The sequence below is a fragment of the Cebus imitator genome, unplaced genomic scaffold (genome assembly GCF_001604975.1).
Source record: "Cebus imitator isolate Cc_AM_T3 unplaced genomic scaffold, Cebus_imitator-1.0 Scaffold53, whole genome shotgun sequence".
In the NCBI taxonomy this organism is placed as follows: domain Eukaryota; kingdom Metazoa; phylum Chordata; class Mammalia; order Primates; family Cebidae; genus Cebus; species Cebus imitator.
In genome coordinates, this window is record NW_016107368.1 from 7,836,849 (window position 1) to 7,859,285 (window position 22,437).

General features: G+C 50.7%; 1 protein-coding gene across 11 annotated transcripts in view; it reads left to right on the forward strand.

Moving 5' to 3' along the window:
* SEMA4D (semaphorin 4D) overlaps positions 1–22,437 on the forward strand; it is a 127,045-nt gene that overhangs the window by 60,707 nt on the left and 43,901 nt on the right. For 2 of the 11 annotated variants that reach the window (XM_017528458.2, XM_037738446.1), the window contains exons 3-4: positions 14,029–14,091; positions 21,983–22,110. The exons of 2 other annotated variants lie outside the window; for them this stretch is intronic. The gene's annotated coding sequence lies outside the window, so the exon portion shown is untranslated. Of the gene's footprint in view, positions 1–13,854; positions 14,092–20,523; positions 20,759–21,062; positions 21,092–21,955; positions 22,111–22,437 lie in introns of those variants that run through there. 7 more of the 11 variants (XM_017528455.2, XM_017528460.2, XM_017528457.2 and 4 more) reach the window with 6 other exon arrangements.

The window sequence follows — 22,437 nt, forward strand, 5'->3', positions numbered from 1 at the left end:
AGAGAGAATCTGGGGAAATTGCTGTTGTTTCGAAACAATATAGTTGTTTGTGAGAACAATACTGAAAAATGCCTCCAGTAAAAAAATTTCAGATACAGGAAAGTTCAAAGAAGGTATTTAAAATGCCCCTAAAATTCCACCTCCCAGAATTAGTTCTGGCATTTTGGTGTCCCTTCTCCTGGAGGTGGCTCTGCCTGCGTTCGTGGGTGGTGTTCTAGCCAGCCCTGGGTGTGCCCTTGCTGGCTGGCTCACCCGCGGGAACAGGTGCAGGAGCCGCCAGGGTGAGGAGTCAGCCTGGGAGTGAGCCGGGAACGTGCTGGCCAGGCCATTTCCTGGGTGTGGCCTTTCATGACTGGTTTTTTTTTTTTACATGAGTAAGCTTGCTCTTAAGTGCTGTTTTATCTTTTCCACTTTGCATTTAATAGAATGTTTATCTGTACTTGTCAGTAAACATCGATAGGCGTGGATTGTACTCCCTGTGTAGCATGCTATAGTACTATTATTAATTTAACCTGTTTCTGATGGGTCGATATTTGTTTTTTGTTCCCCCCCTAGCCCCAGATGGAGTCTCACTCTGTCTCCCAGGCTGGGTTGCAGTGGTGCAACCTTCACTCACTGCAAACTCTGCCTCCCAGGTTCAGGCGATTCTCCTGTCTCAGCATCCCTGTAGCTGAGACTACCGTCACCCTGTCGCTGAGATTATAGGTGCCCGCCACCACCCCCAGCTAATTTTTGTATTTTTAGTAGAGACGAGGTTTCTCTACTAAACCCCAATCTTGACCTCTTGACCTCAGGTCATCTGCCCTCCTCGGCCTCCCGAAGTGCTGGGATTGCAGCTGTGAGCCACCACGCCTGGCCTATCTGATGGCGCATATTTGGATGACAGACTTTTAGGGCACATGGAGATAAACATCCCTGGGCAGGGCATCCCTCTGAGCTTGTGAGGTTGCTGAGGCCCCGGAAATATGCCTGCTAGACTGCAGACATCAGAGGCCGGTTTCCGCCTCCCCAGTGACTGTGGCTGGGAAGATGTGGACTGTTCATCCTCCCAGCCTGGCTGCTGCCCCTGTGCAGGCTCCTGTCCTGGGTGGGTTTTGCATCTGGACAGTAGCCACCCCTAAAGAGGCAGTCAGTCACTTGTCTCCCACTGAAGCTTGAAGGGCATCTAACTCACCCAGTAAGCGCGGTCCAGGCCCTTTGACATGGTGTGTGTGATGGGGGTTGCTGTCTGGAGGGTTTACTCTTCAGCTGCTGGGGAGCAGGGGCAGATGCTTTGAGTTTCTGGCCTGCAAGTGGGAGAGTATTCCTGAAAACTTCCTCCTAGTTCTGAATTTTTTTTTTTTTTTTTTGAGACAGAGTTTTGTTCTTGTTGCCCAGGCTTGAGTGCAATGGCACAATCTCGGCTCACACAGCCTCTGCCTCTCAGGTTCAAGTGATTCTCTGCCCTCAGCCTCCAGAGTAGCTGGGATTACAGGCATGCACCTCCATGCCTGGCTAATTTTGTATTTTTAGTAGAGACAGGGTTTCTCCATGTTGGTCAGGCTGGTCTCAAACTCCCGTCCTCAGGCGATCCAGACACATCGGCCTTCCAAAATGATGGGATTACAGGTGTGAACCACCGTGCCCAGCCCTAGTTCTGAAGTTTTGTGGTGTATGTTCGGACTGTCTAGTAATTCCGTTCCCTGTGTGAAATATTTCCAGAACTTTCTGTCATCTGCAGATGCTTTGGGCATGACTTGCCATCCCACCCTGAGGCCTGTCGTCCTCAGCCAGGATTGTGACTGCTCCTACCCACAGGGCTGCCCATCAGGGTTAAGCAGGCACTTTGGAGGCTTTGGTACAGGTTTACAGAGTTTCTAATGAGATTTTCTTGTTATTTGCATTTTCAGAGTGCCGCTCTTTGACACAGCTTGACCCCAAACAGAAACCCACACCTGCATTCTTCTGAGCATGTAACTGACCACTTCTCATCCACCACGTGGACTTCAGTTTGTGAACTGCTTAATTGTTGTGCTTCTTTTTAAAGCTAGCAAAAAATTATTGCACCACACGCTCTGGAATGACCTGTTAGCAGCATGCACTTCTCTGGAACAGCCTACTTCCTGGGCTTCCAGAGGCCGGGTACGTCCCTTGGCCACTGTGACCCGGCTGGGGCCCAGGAACCTGCTCTTCCTGAAGTGCCCACCAGGCTCCTAGCTTGAGGTGAACTTGAGATTCTGTTAAGAACCGGATTTGAACGAGCAGCTCAGCCCAGGTGTGCTTAGGAACTGGCTTTGATCCACCTGGGTTTGTCTTTGATGCGGGGTGGGGAACTTTGCTTTCCAGACCTTTGGTGTCAGACACTGCCCCCTACCCGCCAGTGCTGATACAGCTTCTGGAAGTTTCCAAACCTTGCCTTCTTATCTGCAAAAGAGAGATGGTGACAGTAATAGGTCCTAGCTCCTAGAGCAGCGGGAAGGGTTCCTGTAAGAAGCTGGCACCTGCCTGGGGTGTGATATGCTCAGGAGACAGCAGCTGCCGCCCCTACCGGCGCCTGCCACTGTTGCTGGTCTTGACCGCATTGTTGCTGGGTGACCTGAATTACCATCTTCACAGCTCCCTCTCCTGACCCCAAGAAGGCGCTCACCCTGTTGGGGATGTAGATGCTCCCCTAGATGTTGTCTGCTTTGGGTGAAGCTAAGATTAGAGGCTTCCTGGTATCCAGAGTGAGCCGAGATGGCGGCCGGCGTGGTATAGCTCCTGGGGCTGGGCTGGGGAGGACTGGCTGGGCAGGGAGGATATGAGAGCCAGGCCACGTGCCACTTCTTTCCAGTGCCCGTGCTCAGGCTGCCCCATGGGTGACCTGCATTTGGGGAAGGAGCTGGGGCCCTGATTGACTCCACACTATTGGACCCATTGTTTAGTGGGCCTGTGACCTAAGGCCAGGAGTGAGTGTGGAAGGGGAGACCCCCTCCAGAGACCCATGTCCATCTTCTGTGTCTTCTGGACCTCTGGAGCAGTCACGCAGAGCTGCAGCGGTGTGGTTGGCAGGGTCCAGGGGTGCTGAGGGACCCAGTGGGCAGAGCCCCAGAGAAGCCTTGTGCTGACTGCTGACAAGGTGGTGATGGGGACGCAGTGGCTGCTTGCTTGCGTACTTTCCCATGGCCAGCCCACACTGAGATCTGTTTTTTTGCTGTTCTGGGGGGCATCTGTCACCCTGCCTCAGGAGATGGGTGTGCTCCATGGTCCTGTAGGCGGGGCTGGGGGCCATTGCCCCAGTGCAGGAGAAAGCACTGTCTTGAGGTGGTGGGCCAGGCCATGTGCAGAGTGGCTGGGAGCTGGCCTGCGCCACGTGACCTTGAGCAGATTCCGTGCCTGTGCCTCACTCTCGTCCTGCCTGTGATGAAGGGGCTGGTTTCTTGTGCTTCTGAGTTCCTGCAACTGGATGTCTGTAGCCCTGAGATTCATGCAGGCTGCGATGGAGGATGTGTGCCTCCCCTCTGCTGCCCGCCTGGCACCCTCTCCGGTGGCTGGGGCGTGGCACTGGGCTCTCAGCAGGTCGTACGGGTCTTACCCTCGTCCCTCCGGTTCAGGTTCCCTGCAGGGACTATGTTTGGGCACTGCTGGGCAGCACTGAATGTGAGGCCCAGAAAGAAGCTGCATGGGCCTTGGCAGGGGCCGGCTAGAGCTGGTGGCTGGTGGTGGTCCTGAACTTGTGACCACTGAGAGGGTTGGGAAGAGCCTGCCCAGGAAATTGTTCAATGTGGGGGCTGTATCCCTCCATAACAGGTCAGCTGTGGTCAGACGGACAGCAGCATGCCCTCAGTGACACATGCCGGTGAGAAGGGCCTGGGGGTTGCAGCCAACGTCTTAGGTCAGCCCTAAGCCATCCACGCCTACAGAGCAGAGCCCACCCCTCAGAGCCAGGTCCACCCCTCAGAGCCAGGCGGGCCTTCCACTCTAGTGGTGAGTGCATCCCTGGGGGAAATACACCTCCTTCCTGGGCCCTACAAGAGACAGAGCAATGGCCAGGTAGCCCCTCCGCTGGAGCTCTCAGACCTGAAGATGACTGTGTGGGGGACAGTGAGTGACGATGACTCACCAGCTCTCCTCCCCATGTGTGACCCACCACGTTGCACACATTCTGAATCATGTGGAAGGTGACACACTGCTCGGAAAATGAGAACCCCCACATGCAGTGGAACTGGCTTTCTGCGGGAAGGACAGACACTAGCATGGGGCTCTGCGGGGCTGGAGACTCTTAGGCTTTGGCGCTTTGAAGTCAGCCCAGCTAAATTCCACTTGCAGGTGCTGCTGACCTGGGGGTGGAGAGGGGCTTCCAGGTGAATAGGACCAGGTTCCTGTTAGCAGTGCAGGTGAGGTCTGTTCCTATTCGGAGGCTGCAGAGTGAATCCTGAAATTCACTTGAATTACCTCACTTGATTACCTCAGTGGGGAATTCCTACTTGGGCTCTGTTCACACTGAGAGGACAGCAGAGGTCACCCACCAGGTCCCGGATGTCTCAAAGAGGCAGGGGCTGTGGTTTTCTGATACAAGCATCACACTGGGGTCACATTGCCTCCTTAGTCCATATGCATTTGACCCTCTTCCAGCATCAACGGCAATTTGGGGTTGGATGGACCTGAGTGACTGGCTGTGTCATTTTAGGCTTCCCCCCGCTTCTGACTCCCCAGGAAGGGAATTGAGGAGCTGCCTCACTTGGACTGGAGCATCTGAAAGAGAGGAGAAGAAATATCAGTTCCCTTGCACTGCAAGGGAGGACGGATTTAGTGAGCTGAACTTGGGGATTGATTATAATTCATTAGAGAAGAGTGAATCAACCTCTGACCCAATACTGGACTCATGACATTCAGCGAGAGGGTCATTTGGTGATTCGGAAATAGATATTGATTGAAATTCTGGCCATCCCCATGGGTAGTAATTGTCTTAGTGGCGAGGGAAGAACTCACTGGGGACAGGCTTAGGTCTTTGCAGGGAGCAGGTGTGGCTTGCAGTGTTTGCTTCTTACCGTCATAGCCTGGTGTTGTGGTTGTCACGTTGTCTATTTTTTAGCACTTTCGTGACACTGGTCACCTGCCCATAGTGACCACTTGGTCCACTGTTGATGGGAAGTGAGTTGGCTTGGTTTGAATATGGTTAAGAAGTAGCAGAGTCTCAAAATAATGAGCTTAGTTGAAGTTGCTTCCTCTGATACTGAGGTCAGTACCTTAAACTCTGACCTTGAGATGGGAACAGACAGCCCCAGATGATGAAATGGCGAGCTTCCTGTTGTTTCCCGCCAGGAGTGAGGCAAAGCTGGGGCCTTTGCAGAGCTCTGGCTGGAGCTTGGGGTTCTCTGGTGGGTTTGCCACGCTGGAGCTAAGGCTGGCAAAAGCCATGTCCTGGGGAGGAGGCCTGGATCGTGAGGGAGAGCCTCCTGGTGACTCAGGACTCCGCTGACTCTATTCTGGTTATGAGCTGTGGTCATGCTAGCCTAACTTTGTAATTGTAGTATATATATTTAAGGAATCACTAAAGATGAAAGCAAGGACAGTGGCATTTGGTGGTTTTGAGACTTAAAAAAGAAATTCCCACTTGGACTGGGGCCCGTCCTGAGGCTTTTGGGCCTGCACCGTGGCAGAGCAGGGAGACCTCTGTCGCCTTTGCAGCTGGGCTGAGTCAGGGGGCAGCAGGGGAGGAGGATCCTGGCCTGGAGGAGGTCCAGTCCCCTGGAGAAACTGCATGTGCTCTCCCTGTGGACACTTGGTGGGGACCAGGATGCCTCTGGGTGCCAGGCACCTCCCCAGTCCACCCATAGTCCTGAACCAGCTCAGGGTTCCAGATGGTTCCGGCAGATTCTGCAATGTCTTCACCGCTGGCAGATGGCAAGGAGAAGGAGCCATTGTTTCTGAAGGACCTGTTTCTGCCCTGGTGTCCCTGGAGGAGGAAGGTGCTGGCCCAGGGCAGGTGGAGCCTCAGCACAGCTGGAGAGCACTGCACCAATCATGGTCCTAGGGTCACTGCAGGACCCGGAAGGGAGGGCGTCTCAGCTCTCTCAGTGGTTCTAGATGATTGTTGCATTTTTCTGAGCCCGTTTTTTCTCCTCCCAGCAGTGCCGTAAAACCTGTCTCCAGGGGGGCATGCCGGGGGAGGGGGGTGAATGAACAGCGGGTGGGGACACAGGGTTGAGCTTTTGGGATTCCTGCCCCCGATGTCGAGGCAACAGGCTTGTAGGTTGTCCTTGCCCAGGCCTCTCGAACACTGGGATTCAGTCAGGTCTCAGCTCTGACGGTTAGTGAGGAGGCCGCCAGGGAGCTGTGGACTTGGGAGGCAGGGGCCGCCCCTTCCCCGCTGTTAGGGCCATGTGCACTTCAAGGTGACTCACAGCCTGACCCTTGCCGAATCCAGTAGAACAGTCGCCTTCTCACCTTTGCCTTGTGGCGGATGTTTGTTATTCTTCCTGCTTACATTTTCCGTGAGTGAAGACCAGCTGAGGGGAGGCATCTGTTCCCAGAGGGCAGGCCTGAGGTTGCCCTGGCCTTCGAGCTGAGCCACAGTGGACAGCCAGGATTTCAGTGGGTGGGTGTTGGGGGTGGACTGGGGACATACCTGGCAGAGGCGGCACGGCTTGGGTGACACTGGGAAGGGCAGAAAATCTGGCAGGTGCAGGCCGGTTCTCAGTCCTGGCTGCTGGTCACATGGGCTGCTCTGAAACCAGACAGACCCTGGCCTCACTTGGGAGCTGCTAAATCGGAATATCTGGGGGGCTAGCACAAGATAGGTGGTGTATTCTCGATGTTCCACAGAAAGAGTGGAAAAGGCACATATATCGAGTTGTAGGGCTTCCTTTTAGGGCTCTAGATTGGGGGCTGGGACCTGACTCTACAAGTCCTGGAGAGAAACAGGGGGCTTTGGAGCAAGAGAATAGTACGATGCAAGCTGCCTTGTAAGAAATACGCATGACAGCTGGGTGTAGGGGGAACGGGGGCCTGGAGCACAAGGCCTTTAAGAAGATGGGGCTCTTAGACTGTGGTCATTCCCTTACAGGTAGCGGGAGCCAGGTGGAGGCCTTACAGGAGGGGTGGTGGTATGAACCATGAGTGTGAGGGAAGCAGGGGACATTGGGCAAGGTGGGGAGAGGACAGGAAGAGGGTGCCAGGGGCCCAAAGCCAGGCAGCACCCGGCGAGGAAGGTGATTAGAAGGGTTTGAGAAGGTTCCTGATCAGAGAAAGGAAACACTCAGGAATTAAGGGGGCAGGGTTCTGAAGAAAGGGGCTTGAAGGAATTTGGAGTCAGGGGATGGAAGCATCTTGGATTTAAATCATTTCAGGCTCATTGAGCTGAGGTTAGCAGTAAAAGCTGATGTGGTGGTCATGGGCTTTAGAAAGAAACTTTAGGTTTAGGCATAAATCGCAGAGTTGAACCATCGTGGTTTGGGCCGCTATTATGGGCATAGTGCCAGTTTGTTGCTTGTTTGTAATATTGTGTTTAACATCCTTGCCTTACAAGCCCTTATTTGTGCAGTTTCGTCTCTGGTGGTAGGACTGTCTCCTGTCCTCTCCCAGGGAAGTAGCTGAGGGGAGGAGGAGCTGAGGGAGTAGTGGAGGGAGGAGAGATGCTGGGGGAGTAGCCGGGGAAGGTGAACTACTGAGGGAGTAGCTGAGAAAGGGGAGGTGCTGAGAGAGTAGCTGAGGGAGAGGAGGTGCTGAGGGAGTAGCTGAGGGAGGGGAGGTGCTGAGGGAGTAGAGGAAGGAAAGGAGGTGCTGAGAGAGGGGAGATGCTGAGGGAGTACCTAAGGGAGTAGAGGTGCTGAGGGAGTAGTGGAGGTGCTGAGGGAGTAGCGGAGGAAAGGGAGGTGCTGAGAGAGTAGTGGAGGAAAGGGAGGTGCTGAGAGAGTAGTGGAGGGAAGGGAGGTGCTGAGAGAGTAGTGGAGGGAAGGGAGGTGCTGAGAGAGTAGCGGAGGGAGGGGAGGTGCTGAGAGAGTAGCGGAGGGAGGGGAGGTGCTGAGAGAGTAGCGGAGGGAGGGGAGGTGCTGAGGGAGTAGCGGAGGGAAGGGAGGTGCTGAGGGAGTAGTGGAGGGAAGGGAGGTGCTGAAGGAGTAGCTGAGGGAGGGGAGGTGCTGAGAGAGTAGTGAAGGGAGGGGAGGTGCTGAGAGAGTAGCGGAGGGAGGAGAGGTGCTGAGGGAGTAGCTGAGGGTAGGGAGGTGCTGAGAGAGTAGCGGAGGGAGGGGAGGTGCTGAGGAAGTAGCGGAGGGAAGAGAGGTGCTGAGGGAGTAGCGGAGGGAAGGGAGGTGCTGAGGGAGTAGCTGAGGGAGGGGAGGTGCTGAGGGAGTAGCAGAGGGAAGGGAGGTGCTGAGGGAGTAGCGGAGGGAAGGGAGGTGCTGAGGGAGTAGTGGAGGGAAGGGAGGTGCTGAGGGAGTAGCCGAGGGAGGGGAGGTGCTGAGAGAGTGGTAAAGGGAGGGGAGGTACTGAGGGAGTAGCTGAGGGAGGGGAGGTGCTGAGGGAGTAGCTGAGGGAGGGGAGGTGCTGATGGAGTAGCTGAGGGAGGGGAGGTGCTCAGAGAGTAGTAAAGGGAGGGGAGGTGCTGAGAGAGTAGTGGAGGGAGGGGAGGTGCTGAGGGAGTAGCTGAGGGAGGGGAGGTGCTGAGAGAGTAGTAGAGGGAAGGGAGGTGCTGAGGGAGTAGTGGAGGGAATGGAGGTGCTGAGGGAGTAGCTGAGTGAGGGGAGGTGCTGAGAGAGTAGTGAAGGGAGGGGAGGTGCTGAGAGAGTAGTGGAGGGAAGGGAGGTGCTGAGGGAGTAGCTGAGGGAGGGGAGGTGATGAGAGAGTAGTGGAGGGAAGGGAGGTGCTGAGGGAGTAGTTGAGGGAGAGGAGGTGCTGAGAGAGTAGTGAAGGGAGGGGAGGTGCTGAGAGAGTAGTGGAGGGAAGGGAGGTGCTGAGGGAGTAGTGGAGGGAGGGGAGGTGCTGAGGGAGTAGCTGAGGGAGAGGAGGTGCTAAGGGAGTAGTGGAGGGAAGGGAGGTGCTGAGGGAGTAGTGGAGGGAAGGGAGGTGCTGAGGGAGTAGCTGAGGGAGGGGAGGTGCTGAGGCAGTAGCTGAGGAATAGGAAGGGGCAGAGGCCTATTCTAGGTCACACAACTGGGACGTGGCATCATGGGAATCTAAACCAGAAACCAGGCAGGTTGGCCTTGCAGCTGGTACTGCAGCCACCACAATATACTTCCTCCACAGTTGGGGGAGAAATTAATAAGCAATTAAGGTTTCTAATAGGCTTGAAAGAAGCATAAAAAATGTTTGAGCTAGGTGACTTGTGTTTTATAGCAAAGACTGTATTACTTTGCAAAAATGATTTCAGCTCAACTGACTGGAAATTTTAGAAGAGAGTCAAATGAAAATAAATCATTCAAATTATGTGTGATTCTTTCCCTTCCCGGTACAAAGGAAGCAAACCTGTCAGTGTGATCAGTAGAAGCCCTGAACCTCTGTTCAAGAAAGGCAAGACAATAACACATTGCTGGCAGTCTCTAAAAAGGTTATACAGGTTATAACGACTATTAAAGTAAGATCCCAGCACTTGTGTCTTCTGTACTAACGTTACTAAGAGGTTTCATCAAGATGGAAATTTCATCAACAGCAGACAGACATGATGGAGCCACAGGATCTCCCCTGAGACCATCTCCCAGTACCCTCTGTGTGGTGCCCAGACTTCTGTAACATCACCGTGAATGTTCCCGACAGAAAAGGTTCTTGTCCAGGTAATGCTGGTGGTTAAAGAAAAATGAATTGTAAGTGGAATTACAATTGGAAAGGATATGAATGTCTCACATTATCATATTTGATTATGTAATACTGCACAGCCGGGACAGGCTACTGAGGGCACCATATAAGAAACAGCGCGGGGGTGCGCACGTGTGGTGGGGCAGAAATACACAGGACCAGGATGCGACGCACATGGGCTCTCCCCCTCCAGCAGCCCGCAGGCTCCAGCCCGTTTCTTGGACTTCAGGTCCCACCTTCTATGTTACAGAGCCAGCAGGCCCCTGCAACACCTGCCCACCTGTGCGGTTGCTGTGGCCTGCCCTCCCCAAGCCAAAGACCAGGGACTGGGAGTCAACAGTCTTCGTCTGACTCACACCTTCACCCCACGCCCTCCAGAAGTGAGTGCTGAATAAATGAGTCAGAGTTTCTTAGAATGAGGAATTCCAACAAAATGCCAGTCAGACCAGAAACGTATGTCATGTCTGTCTGATGTTCTTGAAAATTTCCATTCTGGTGAAATCTTCCTCTTAAAGTTAGTACAGAAGACACCGTGCTGGGGTCTTATTTTAATCAGTGTTACAACCTGTATAACCTTTTTAGAGATACGTAGGAATGTGTTCTCTTGCCTTTCTTGAATTTTTCAAATTTTCTATAGTTAACTGTATTTTACTTTTGATATCAGACTTAAAATATTTTAGTTAGAAGCCACGTGCTTAAGGAAAGAATTTGAATAGTTCTAAAGAATCCAAATCGTGAAAAATAAAGCACACTCCTTTCACAGATCAAATTCTCTTCATAGGCATCCCCTGCCAGCAGGTTCTTGATTAAATTGTGATCTTTGGAATTATCCTTCCGATGAACCTGTGTGTACACCCATTCACACACGCACACATGGCCATACACCGTGTGCCTGCACAGATGGGAACATACCACACACGTTTTTGGGAACCCTAGTTTTACTGATCAGTGGATCTGGAGTGCCCTTACATACAATTGCAGCGTTATGCTTTTTAACAGTTGCATAATGTTCCATCCTCTGGAATGTACCATAATTTGTATACAAAAAGTTCTGTGCTATATCTGTGTGCACCCATGTACACACACACACACACACACACACACACACACACACACACACTGATGGACTTCTGGGTGTCTTTGGAGTTTACCTGTTGAATAGCCTTGTACCAGTCATCTCGCACACATGGGGTATATCCACATTGCATTCTTGGTAGAGAACTGCAGGGTCAGAGGTTCTGGAAATAGCTTTTTGGGAGATGTTGGCCCACAGGGCATGGGAACATGTCCTCCAGGCCCTCCCTGTGCACTTTGTAGCCAGCCTTAATCAGCTGCCCTGCTCAGCAGAGTGTAGTGGCATTGTGTTGTAATATGCATGCCCACTCAGTCGGGGTGTGTGCTGGATTAACAATTTCAGTGGAGGGTCCCCCATTGCTCTTTGCCCCCGGAACTTCCTTACCTGCTTCTGGACCAGGATGAAGAGATTGAGCAGAAGAGGCTCACACCCCCCTCCCTGTCCACAGCCACAGCAGTGCTGCCTGTCAGTGTTCCTAAGCTCTGCTCCCAGGAGTCCATGCGGGCATCTTTGGACCTGAGCAAGCCCTGATCCCTTGTGTGTGCAGGAGGAGGCTGGTGGAGCCCCCAGTCCCTGGCAGTAGGGGACGTTTGATGTGCGAACAGCTGTACCCTGCTTACTGTATCTCTCGGTCTTTGCTGGGCATGAGTAACTGGCTTCATTTCACAGGTGGTAAGAATGATAGTTAAAGCTTCTTAGTGCTTAAACAGCATCAGACACCTAGGAAAGCACAGGAAGCATTAACTATGATTAATAATGGATCCTTATAACACCTAAATGAGACAGCCACTATTAGTATGCCCACTTTTTTGTGAGGAAACAGAGGCTCAGAGAGGCTCAGTAACTTCCCCCAGGAACATACAGCTTGGGGAAGGTAGGACTGGAACCCAGCTTCCTCTGATTGTAGAGCCCCTTGCTCTTGCTTCAACCCACCTGTGTCTTGTCTGTGTGCTGAAGAACACCTGGTCCCGGCTTAGGGAGGACGCCCGGAAGGCGAGGTCATGTCTGCAGGATGGAGGCCAGATGAAGGCGCTACCTGTGGCTCTCTGGCTGCTGCCATCAGCGGCCACTAAATAGCTGGGTGTTGGAGCCCCACACTCTCCTTCAGTATTGGGGGTGCACCAAGAGAGGGTGTGAAGGCCATGAGAGGGAAATGCTTTTCTCTCTTCTGATTAATTTTATCGCTTTTTGGTGAATGGGCCATTGGATTCTTTTTACCTGTGCTGTCAGGAGTGTGGAGGTGCGAATTGAAACAGCAGGATGAGTAATTACATGAGAAGTGTGAGTTTGCATTCTTCAGCAGGGTAACTAATAACTGGGGGGTTTCATGCTGAGGAAGAAGCAGCAAACTGTGTTCGTGTAGAGTGAAAGCAATGTGGGGCCGGGGTATGGGCAGTTCACTAAGGAAGGAAGGATGTTCCCATTTAGGAATCTTGGGGCTGGCAGCTGTTTTTGGAGGCTAGCTATGAACCCCAGCTGGGAAGCAGGGCACAGGGATGCCAGTGTTCAGGTGGAGTTGTTGGAGGCTGTTGAGATTAGACCCCAGACCTGCTGACATTTGTTGTTGGACGCTATAAAATTACCATGAATATGATACGTGTCATAAACCACAGGAGGAGCAGTTCTGAGTCTTTTTTATTCAAGTGAAAAAGACTTATTTCATTTCTAGAAAATAGAAGCTTTTCATTTTAAAATCCTTGATGTTCACATTATTTACCTAAACCTCTTATTTATGTATAAATCCCTGCCTTTTTTTTTTGCCTTGAACTGTTTCTGGCACAGTCCTCAGGTAGCCACTGTCCCCTCTCTCTCCTGTGTGACAGGAAAGCCTCGTGGGAACAAGTGATATGACACTTTGCAGGTGCCCACAGCAGTGTGGGGTTCCCTCTTTGCTTGTCCAGCAGTTGTGTCCAAATGCCCAGCCCTGCCCTGGGAGTTTCAACAGGAAATATCGGTGTTAGGTCCTGGATAGATGCGGCCTTTTCCAGGATTCTCATAGCCGCTCCTGTGAACATACTTTTGCTTATAAAATTGGCTGTAAGAGCTATCCGCTGCTGGAGAGAAGACCCTAGAATCAGCCTCTGGAAGCTTCGCTGTGGTGGGGCCTGATGAATTGTGATTGTTTCTGATCCCTGTCCTGGTGGCTCCTTTGCTAACTCCAGGTGCCTGCTCCGGGTTCAGAGGATGTGTCGGCTCCCAGGGGTTAGGGGACTGGACGTTGTGTGCCTGAATGGCCGTGTTTAAGGTCCTGCTCCCTGGAGAGGCGTGTGCAGGGCATCTGTAGAGGAGGAAGCTGTCCGGTGAGGGGCCTGGGTGGGAGGGATGGGGGCTTTAAACCTGGGTTTCCAGGGAGAGCCGCCTCCTTCCCAGCTGGCTTCAAAAAAAAAAGCCATGGTCTTATAAGCTCTGAAAGCAAAAGGAAAACAACAAAAAAGAAACCCTCTGCACCACGGAATATGCTGGAGTCTGATTCTGAGGTTTAACAATTATGTCGCTCCTGTATTAATAGAATCATGGAGGGATCAGGGTCGGCTCCTGAATGTCTGTAGTCCTGCACATGGCTCTGGTTTTGTGATTCTGATTCTCTTGATCTAATTGTTGGTGCTGTTACTGCACCCTGCAGTCCCTATCTTGAGGCTGCTCTCCCACACTACAGAGGAGTGACAGCCACACTATGAAAATCTTGCCATACCACAGTGGACATCCTTCTGTTTGGCTGAAAACCAACTATCCAAAAATAAAGGAAGATGAAGAGCTCTTTGGTTCTTGTAATTATGCTACATGTGTTTCTGCTTTTTCCTTGTTTGCTTTATGAAGATAAATATTAAAGGATAAATATCTGGAGCTAATAGGCAATTAGATGGTGGTTTTTGTTTCACGGGCTCTGCTAACTGAAATGACTTATTGTGCAAGAAAATGCACCTGGTCGGGTCCTGGGGCTCATCTCCAGCACCGGGTGATGGGCTGGGCTGCACTTCCCCTCTGTTTGTGGGTGGGTGATTGCACAGCCCCTCCCTCCTGTCTGCCCCAGCGCTGTCTTCCCCAGCACGTACAAGCCAGGCAGATCCTGGGTTTAAGGAAGTCTAGAAGTTTTAGAAAACTCACAATAATTTGTTTTCAGTGCATTTCCAGGAACGTTGCTGAGTTTAAGTGGATGGACAGTTTAAGGGCTTAAACAGCCTTATTTCCTATTATTTCCACAGCAAAGATTCCTGAAGACGTCTTTCTAGAAGTGACTGGAAAATTTCAAGAGGCGTAAGATACAGGTAAAGCCACTTTATTCATGATTTGTAATTTCAGTTGAGCAGAGTTGATAACGTGTAGAGGCCTCAGTTGGGTCTGGCAGGTGGTTGGTTGCTTGGTCTCTTAGTCCCTGTGTATCCCATGGGGCAAAGCTTCAGACTTGGCTGCCGTCCCTTGGGCTCAGCAGTGGGGAGGTGGGGGCTGGGCACCGGCAGGGATGGCCTGTCTCTGTTCCTGCCCTCCCACTGCTTGTCCCTGCTCCTGCTCCCCATATCCTTCCCTGCTCTCTCGGCTTCTCCTCCTGCTGGGTCTTGGGCTTATGGCAGCTCTGTGGCTGATGGCCCCTGGCGTCCACACCAGAAAGCTTGCTTTCTTCTTTTGGAAGGTGCAGGGAGGTGGTTGGTAAGGTGTGGTGTAATGAGAGGGCTCTCCAGGTCACCCTCCTCAGATTTGGGCCATTTTTGTGATTAATCTTGATTTGGGTCCATTCCAAGCCAGGCATTTTCACTTTCAAAGGAGAGAGAAATAACCAGCTTAATTTGTAAAAACAAAAGTGAAACCCCCATTTTCTTCATCGTTTTCATATTACTCAAGTATGATGAATGGGCCCCACAAGGCTTTTGATTCTGCTGGCTTTTAAAGAGTCCTGCTGCCAGCGTAGACGGTCATGGTTCCTATGCCTGGGACCGTGATGAGAACACATCTTGCCAGTTAGATAGGGCGGCTTTAATTAGCACAGCGTTTCTGCTAGGGTGACAGCTCTGTCTGTGCTTACTGGCTAGATGTATTATCTGGTCCGTTGGGATGGGAGCTCTGTTTTCTTACATTTGTTAGATCACTTTATTTATTAGGAATTGACACTTGTGTTACAAGTATTTTTTGTTAGTTTTTTTCCTTCCTTAAGTCACTTGTCTTTGAGTTTTGCTTTTTGTTAATCTCTTCATTAAAAAACATTTTGGAATCTTTAGCTATAAGGTAATTGAAAGTAGGGACAATTTTATCTACTCTGTGCTGTATTAAGTAGTAATAGAGTTCCAGTGTGAGAGCCCAGGGGGACTGGCTCCTTCTGTTAATTTTTACTTTGCTGTCACAAAAACCATGAAGTATATATGGGGAAAAGAAGCCACTTCTCATTTTTTATGTAAATTAAAAAGGGTCAAAGGTATGGCAAGAAATAGTCACCCAAGCCAAGAAATGGATTAGCCTGTGAAAAATTGCATTACACACAGCTCCACACATTAATGTGGCAGGTTTCAATTATTGGTCTACTGACAAGTATAGCATGGATGAAACATAGTCTCTTAATGGATTAAATTCTTTTTACAGAAGCGATAAAAAAGTGTGATTCATTTTTTAAAAAACAAAGAAAAATTGAGTTTCCTGGCTGTTCTCCTCCTCCTCCTCCTTAGAAGTGACCACTGTTAACAGTTGGCTGTCCACGTTCATGTGTATGCATCTGTGTGTTCTCGTGTGTGTTCTTGTGACTCTGTGTCTGATGTTTGTGCATGTTTATGTGTGTCCATGGCTGTGTGTGTGTTATTTGTGTGTACACTGATGCATCCTCTGTTGACAGAGGTGGGTTGTGCCTGGGGTGTTGTTGCTCTGCACCTGTCTTTGGTGTGTGCTACGCTCACAGGCAGTCTGTGTGGACCGGCGTTAGTCTCTGGAACGGTGTTGTCTTCCTGGCCTGCCTGCTAAGCAGCCCCTCATTGAGGAGCATCCCCTCTGGTTGCACATGTTACTGTCACAGCGTGGCAGGGTGGTCCTCCCACACGTCGTTTTGCAGGCCTGCAGCTGTGCACACAGAGTTTGTCCACAGGATTGCTGCCCAGGATTTGCCAGGGGGTCAGTGTGTGCAGACATCTGGATAGCTCAGAATTGCCCCCAGAAGTCCTTAACCCCACACCTTCCCAGCACTGGCTAGCAGCAGACTTTGAAATTTCAGCCTGCTTTGTGGACAATAAATGGGTATTTTATTTTAATTTACATTTGTTTTGTGGAGTTAAGCACCCTTGGAGTTATATTTTATTTTATTTTTATTTATTTATTTGTTTATGTATTTGAGACAGAGTCTTGCACTGTCTCCCAGGCTGGAGTGCAATGGCATGATCTCAGCTCACTGCAACCTCCGCCTCACAGGTACAAGCGATTCTCTTGCCTCATCCTTCCAAGTAGCTGGGATTACAGGTGCCCACCACCATGCCCAGCTAATTTTTGGTATTTTTAGTAGAGACGGGGTTTCACCATGTTGGCCAGGCTGGTCTCAAACTCGACCTTGTGATTCGCCCACCTCGGCCTCCCAAAGTGCTGGGATTACAGACATGAGCCACCGTGCCTGGCGGAGGTATTTCTGAAGGTAGGAAAGTTTTATAAGATAGGTGGAAAATTAAGAATACAAATAAAGTCCACTTAAAGCAAAACCCTTCTATATAGTAACTTTTATGTAATTTTGCCCTCCTTGCAGGCCAAGCTCTGGGGACTAAAGCACCAGTTTTAGTGTCATATCAAAGGCTCCAGCAGTGTAAATGGTGACCTTTGGCATTCTGAAGCATCTCTTCCGGCTGTGTTATATCTGGTGCTGAGCTCTGCTGGGTGCCAGTGGCCCCTGAACTGTCACTGTCTCAGTCAGCTCAGGCTGCACAAAGAAAATGTCATAGACTGGGTGACATAAAAACAGACATTTATTTCTCCATTCTGGAGGCTCGGAAGTCCAAGATCAAGGTGCTAGCAGATTTGGTGTCTGGTGAAGGCCCTCCTCCTGGTTTATAGACAGCATCTTCTCACATGGTTGAGGGGCGAGGGGGGCTCTCTGGGACTCAGAGTGTACACTGATGGGACACTAATCCCATTCATGAAGACTCCGCCCTCCTGACCCAGTCACCTCCCAAAGGCCCCCTCTCCAGAAACCATCACATTGATGGTTAGGATTTCAACATCTGAATTTAGGGGTAATACAGACATTCAGACCATAGTATCACCTTTGAAAGACATGACCCCAGGCATCCCTTTGGTGCTGGAGGGTGAACACAGTCCTCCCTGAGGGGCTGGACAACCACTTCCCAGTACAACCCCACAGTTTCCCCTGGAGCCAGGTCCAGTAGGGAGATGGTTGGCTCCCCTGGAGGTGGCAACAGGTCAACATTAGGTCAGTGGAAGATGATGATTTTATTTTTGCTAGCGCTAACCTGTTTGGGCCCAAGGACGCATGCGCACACCACACACCCTCCAGAGAAGACAGTATTGTCTGTATCCAAGTCAGAAGAGTAGAGTGATGTTGCACAAGTGGCATGACAGTCTGCATCTCTGCCATGGCGACTGCTGCTTAGAGGGGTCCCCACTCTTCCTCTGAAGGGCCCTCTTCCTGCTGCCACTCGGTATGCATCCTCATAGCACTTGCCCTGCCGTCATTGCTGATAGGTGTGTCCTTCACTCCCACCGCCCTCTCTTCCTGGGTTTCCCGTTCTGTACATGCTGCACCCAGGGCTTTGGGAAGTAGGTGAGGTTAGAGCATGTCTGAGACATTCTGGCTGTGGCTTGCTTGCCCCTGCAGGGATGTGGCTTGAGGATGAAGTGGACCGGACCTGGCAGCTGCCCTGCTGGGTGTGTCCAGTCCAACACAGGTCCAGGGCTAAGCATGTCCCTGCAGAGCTGAAGCGCTGGTCTCCAGGGATCCACTTTAAATTCTAGGAAAACTGAAGTTGGAACAATAAGCTGTTTGTTATGCTCGTGACCTGAACAGGTCCTGAAACCCATTCCTGATTCCTAATGGGATAAGGCCATTTTTATCCTCAGTTTGCAAGGTGGTGACATCAGCACCCTAACTGGAGGTGGGAGAGGGGTTTCTGGGGGCAGAGGATGTCCCAAGGTAGGGATGCTAGGTGGCTAGGCACTGGCAGGGCATGGTTGGGGAGGGCAGTGGTGTCTTCTGTTCCTTAGCACTTGGCTGCCTGCTTCCAGCTGGGGGGGAAGATGTGGTAAGTGCTTGTCCTCCACTGTCCTCGTTGCAGGGCCTGGAGAGGCTCTAAGCTTTACCTGCCCTATCTGGGCAAACCCCTGAGATAAGAAATAAGCCAGAACATGCCTCCCCAGCAGTGTTTTCAGTGAGCTCAGGGGTCCAGGTAATGACTGCCTATGTTAGATTGGCCAGTCCACAGCTGTCACTAGAGATCCTTTTTCAGTTTCCCTGGGACACCAGCCAGGGCATTTTAATGCCAGTGTTACATCCTGTTGCTGGCAGAAGCACTGACACCTTCTGTGTGGTAGTGACGGGTGTCCCTTCTGTAATCCACCCTAGCTGCCAGACAGCTGATCCCAGGAAGGAGCCGAGACATGGGTGGTTGGACAGTCCCCAGACGGCTTTTTGGTCCATGTTTTTTGCCTTACAGGGCACTTGGCAGCAGTCACTATTCACATCTAAGATGCAACATTAGGTCAGAATGTGTGTGCTGCAATGGTGACACATGCACAGATGCACACATACATGTCTGCATACACAGATGCATGTATGTGTGCATATTGCTGTGCACACATACACACATGTGTATGCATAAACATACAGATATGTGTACACAAACATGCACAGGTGCACACATACATTATGCACCCACATACACAGATGCCAGTGCTACACATATGTGTACATATGCAGAGATCAAGCAGATGCACATGCACACACAGGTGTACATGTGTATGTCCGCACATGCATGTGTATGTACACATGCAGAGATTCAAGCAGATGCAGATGCACATACACAGATGTGTATATGTATGCATGTGCAGACACGCAGACATACACATGTAGATAACACAACTGTACAGATGTATACAAATTACAAACATGGATAGGTGCACATATCTCTGTGTGTTCACGTACACACATGCAGAAATACAGATGCACATGCATGCACATGAACAGATGCATACACACAGATGTATAAACATCCCCATATATGTACACCCACACAGACATATGCACAGTGGTTGCTGGGTACTCCCATTTTCTCTGCTGTGACCTCCTCCCTTGATTTGAAGTCCCCTGGGGGTGGGAGAGCTGCCATCTGACAAGTACAGACAGGCAGGAGTGTGGGGCTCAGAGCCCCCTCGGAGTTCCATTCTGCTGACATTTAAAGTGGGCTCGTGCACCCTCATGAACAGCCCCAATTACATGTAAGTAATGGGAGTGACATTTCATAACCCTGTCTTTCTAATGGGCTTCTGTGTCAAGTCGTTCTTTCTGAATGGGAAGGGCAGCAATTTCACACTGTCAGGGCAAAATGCACATGCATACGGCTCAGCTCCCAGCAGGATGCCATTGCTTCTCAGAAATGGTGAAGAAAGCCAGCAAAATGGGCTTTTTCTCTTTTTGTTTTAATTTAACAATTTAGAGTGAGGTCTTTAATGTAACACCCATCAGTGATTATGGAGCCACTGTTGTGAAAGAACTCGCGGGGCTGGCAGATCTGTGTGAGTGTGGTGTGTGCTTTGCTTAAAGCAGTTTCTAAATTATATGAAACAATGCATTTTGCTGAAAAAGGAAAAAAATCAAACCCCTCCAATGTCACAAAGAAAATGCTCAGCCCCTCCCCCTCCCCAGGAGGAGGAGTGTGTGGTGTGGACCTTCTATCCTGACCTTTGGCTACTCATGTGGATTGTTTTAAAGGCCATTTGAGAAAAGCAGCTGGGTCTGATCTAGGCCCTTGAGAATCTGGTGTCTGTTGATGAGGTCAATACGCTGCAGACCTGGATAGAAATCCATGCCAGGGAGCCTGGTGTCAGTCATTGTTGTCAGGGCAGCTTCTGGGAGCCAGGTGGGTGTGTCCATGCCCTGCTGAGCGCCTACATGGCAGCGCCTGGAAAAGAAAAAGGTTTTTTCCTTCCAACATAACCAGTTTGAGTAACCACATAAATGACCCCAGTCCTAACAGTCCTTTGTAACTGTTTAAAGCCACCCAGGAGACAGAACCTGCTGGCTTCCACTGGGGCACCTGCTGACGTTTCTGGAAAACCTTCTCTCGGGCACATTCATTCGTTCAGGAATGGCTTAGCCATCCCTGGGTTTGGTTGTGGATACTATGGCAAGATTTGTTTTAAATGTCTCTTCACTGGCAATTTTGTTTTGTGGGACTTTCGGCTCTTGGCAGCTTTCCTTCGTCCCCTCCAGGTCTGGCCCCGGTCTTCTCACTGGGATGTTTGTGTGTCTCCTGCTCTGCCCCAGCTAAGTCAGGGAGGCATTTTCAGGTCCTTAGGCCAAGTGCTGTGAAAACAGTAGAGCAAGGCGGGGTGGGGAGTGTGGGGGTCAGGGGAGGAGAAGTGACTGTGGGATGGAGCCAGCCGCCAGCAGCTCCTGGGGGAAGAACAGTCTGGAAGGGGGAACAGCAGGCACCAAGGCTGCGAGGCAGCCTGGGAGGGGTGGGGTGGAGTGGGGGCACTGGCCACACTAGGAGCCGGCATTCTGCATTAAATCCGGTGCCACTGCCCAGCACTCGGCTTTGTGGGGAACAATAATCCTATTTTTACAACGTGTTTGAGCCCCCAAATGTGGCCACTCTCGGGACCCAGGCTCTGCATAGAGGCAGCTCACTCTTCCCGTCCTTGGGAGCCTACCTTCAGGGGTTTCTGTCTTCTGCTTCTGGATCCACTGGGCTGCTATCCCCAGGCTGCAAGGAACCAGAACATGGATGTCTCTTTAAGGTTAATTCATTTTATGAAAGTAATTAATGCATGTAATAATAAAGTGAAATGGTTCTTATTTAACTTGAGAGAAGCAGCACTTGCTTGTCTGTCCCTTTGTCCCTTCCCTGCTGCCCTGAGACAGTGAGTTTCAACTATTTTAGCCATTTGGTATATTTCTTCAAACTAGATACACCTACATTTCTTGACTTTTCCATCTTAGATGGTGTATTATGATGGAAGACAGGATTGTGTTCTCTGACTCTTGTCCCCTCCCCTTCCCCTCTTTTCCCCCCAGACCCCCAACGGAGTTAGTTGCAATTTTTCTTATGGGGGCTGTGCAACTGCACAGTGGTAAGTACACTCTGGTTACATTTCCATTCATAGGTCACTCTTGCTCCCCCTGGGGTTAATAACTGCTTCATTTTCTCATCTGTGTATCTGTTCTAATTCATCTTCAGACTCTTTGTAAGAGCCTTAAAATGCATTTCTGAGAACAAAGCCACAGATGCAATCAGTAACCCATCCTGGCTTCTCCTGCTCCGCCCCATTGGAGCCTCTGCCTGCTCCCCAGCCCCTGCTTTCTCTGCCTCCCCTCGACTCACTTTCTAAGAAAGAAGACCTGGGAAGCAGCTCCCTTGTTTTGGTGGAGCAAATCCTGCGGTAGCTTTCTGAAAAAGAATCTGAGGGAGGTAAGACATTTGAGAACATGTAGGTTTGAAGCAGTGTTCTGCACATACTCATGCTGGTTGAAAATTTGACTGGATGAGGAATTCTAGGTATGAAGTCATCTTCCCTGGGATTCAAAGGCATTGCTTTGCAGCCTCCAGTGGGGCACTCAGAGGTAATTTCATTGTGGCCTGTTTCCTTCTGGGAGCCTCATGTCTTCCTTTGATCTCTTAGGATTCTCATATTTCTGTATGATGTGTCTGGTGTGGGCGGGTTTTCATTCACTGTGCTCCTGGGCGCTGTCGTTCTGAAAGCTCAGGTCCTTCTGTTCTAGGTATTTTCTTTTTATTACTGCTTTATTCCTCTTGTTTTGTGCGGAGTTCCTGCCAGTTCCGTGTGGGACTCCTCAATGGGTCCTCCAGTTGTCTGTTCACCGTTTTTTCATCGCTGCTACATATTTAACTTCTAGAAAACCTCGTTAGTTTACTTTCCAGTCTTTCATTTCTTTCATCACATTTTCACTTGTAAGCTCTTACTTCCATTTTCCAGATGGTGTTTCTTTGTGACTTCTTCCAGGCCCTGGCTCAACTCTGGTCTGAAAATCAAAACAGCACCGGTGGTGTGTGAGAGAGCTGGTGGTCAGCACAGCCACTGTTAGAAATTAAATACATGGACTTCAAGTGAAACAAATTGTATTTTAAAAGGTAAAGTGCTCAGAACGCATTCCCTTCTAGTATTGTGTGCATGCTGCTGTTATCTGTGTGGCTGTGGTTACTCGCCTCTTGTATCCGAGTGGCAGTACCGTGTGCTGGGTGCTGCTCTGCACCTCGCCCCAGCTCAGCAGCATCATGCTGGGAGCTTGAATGCAGCATTTACACCATGGAAATCGGTGTGTGCTGCAAGCTGGGCACCCCCACCCCCACCGCCCACCCTGTTGTTACTGCTTGCCAGCACACCATTGGTTAATACTTACCTATGAATAGATTCCCAAGTCACCTCCTTCTTCCATTTTTACCCTTAAAGTTCATATC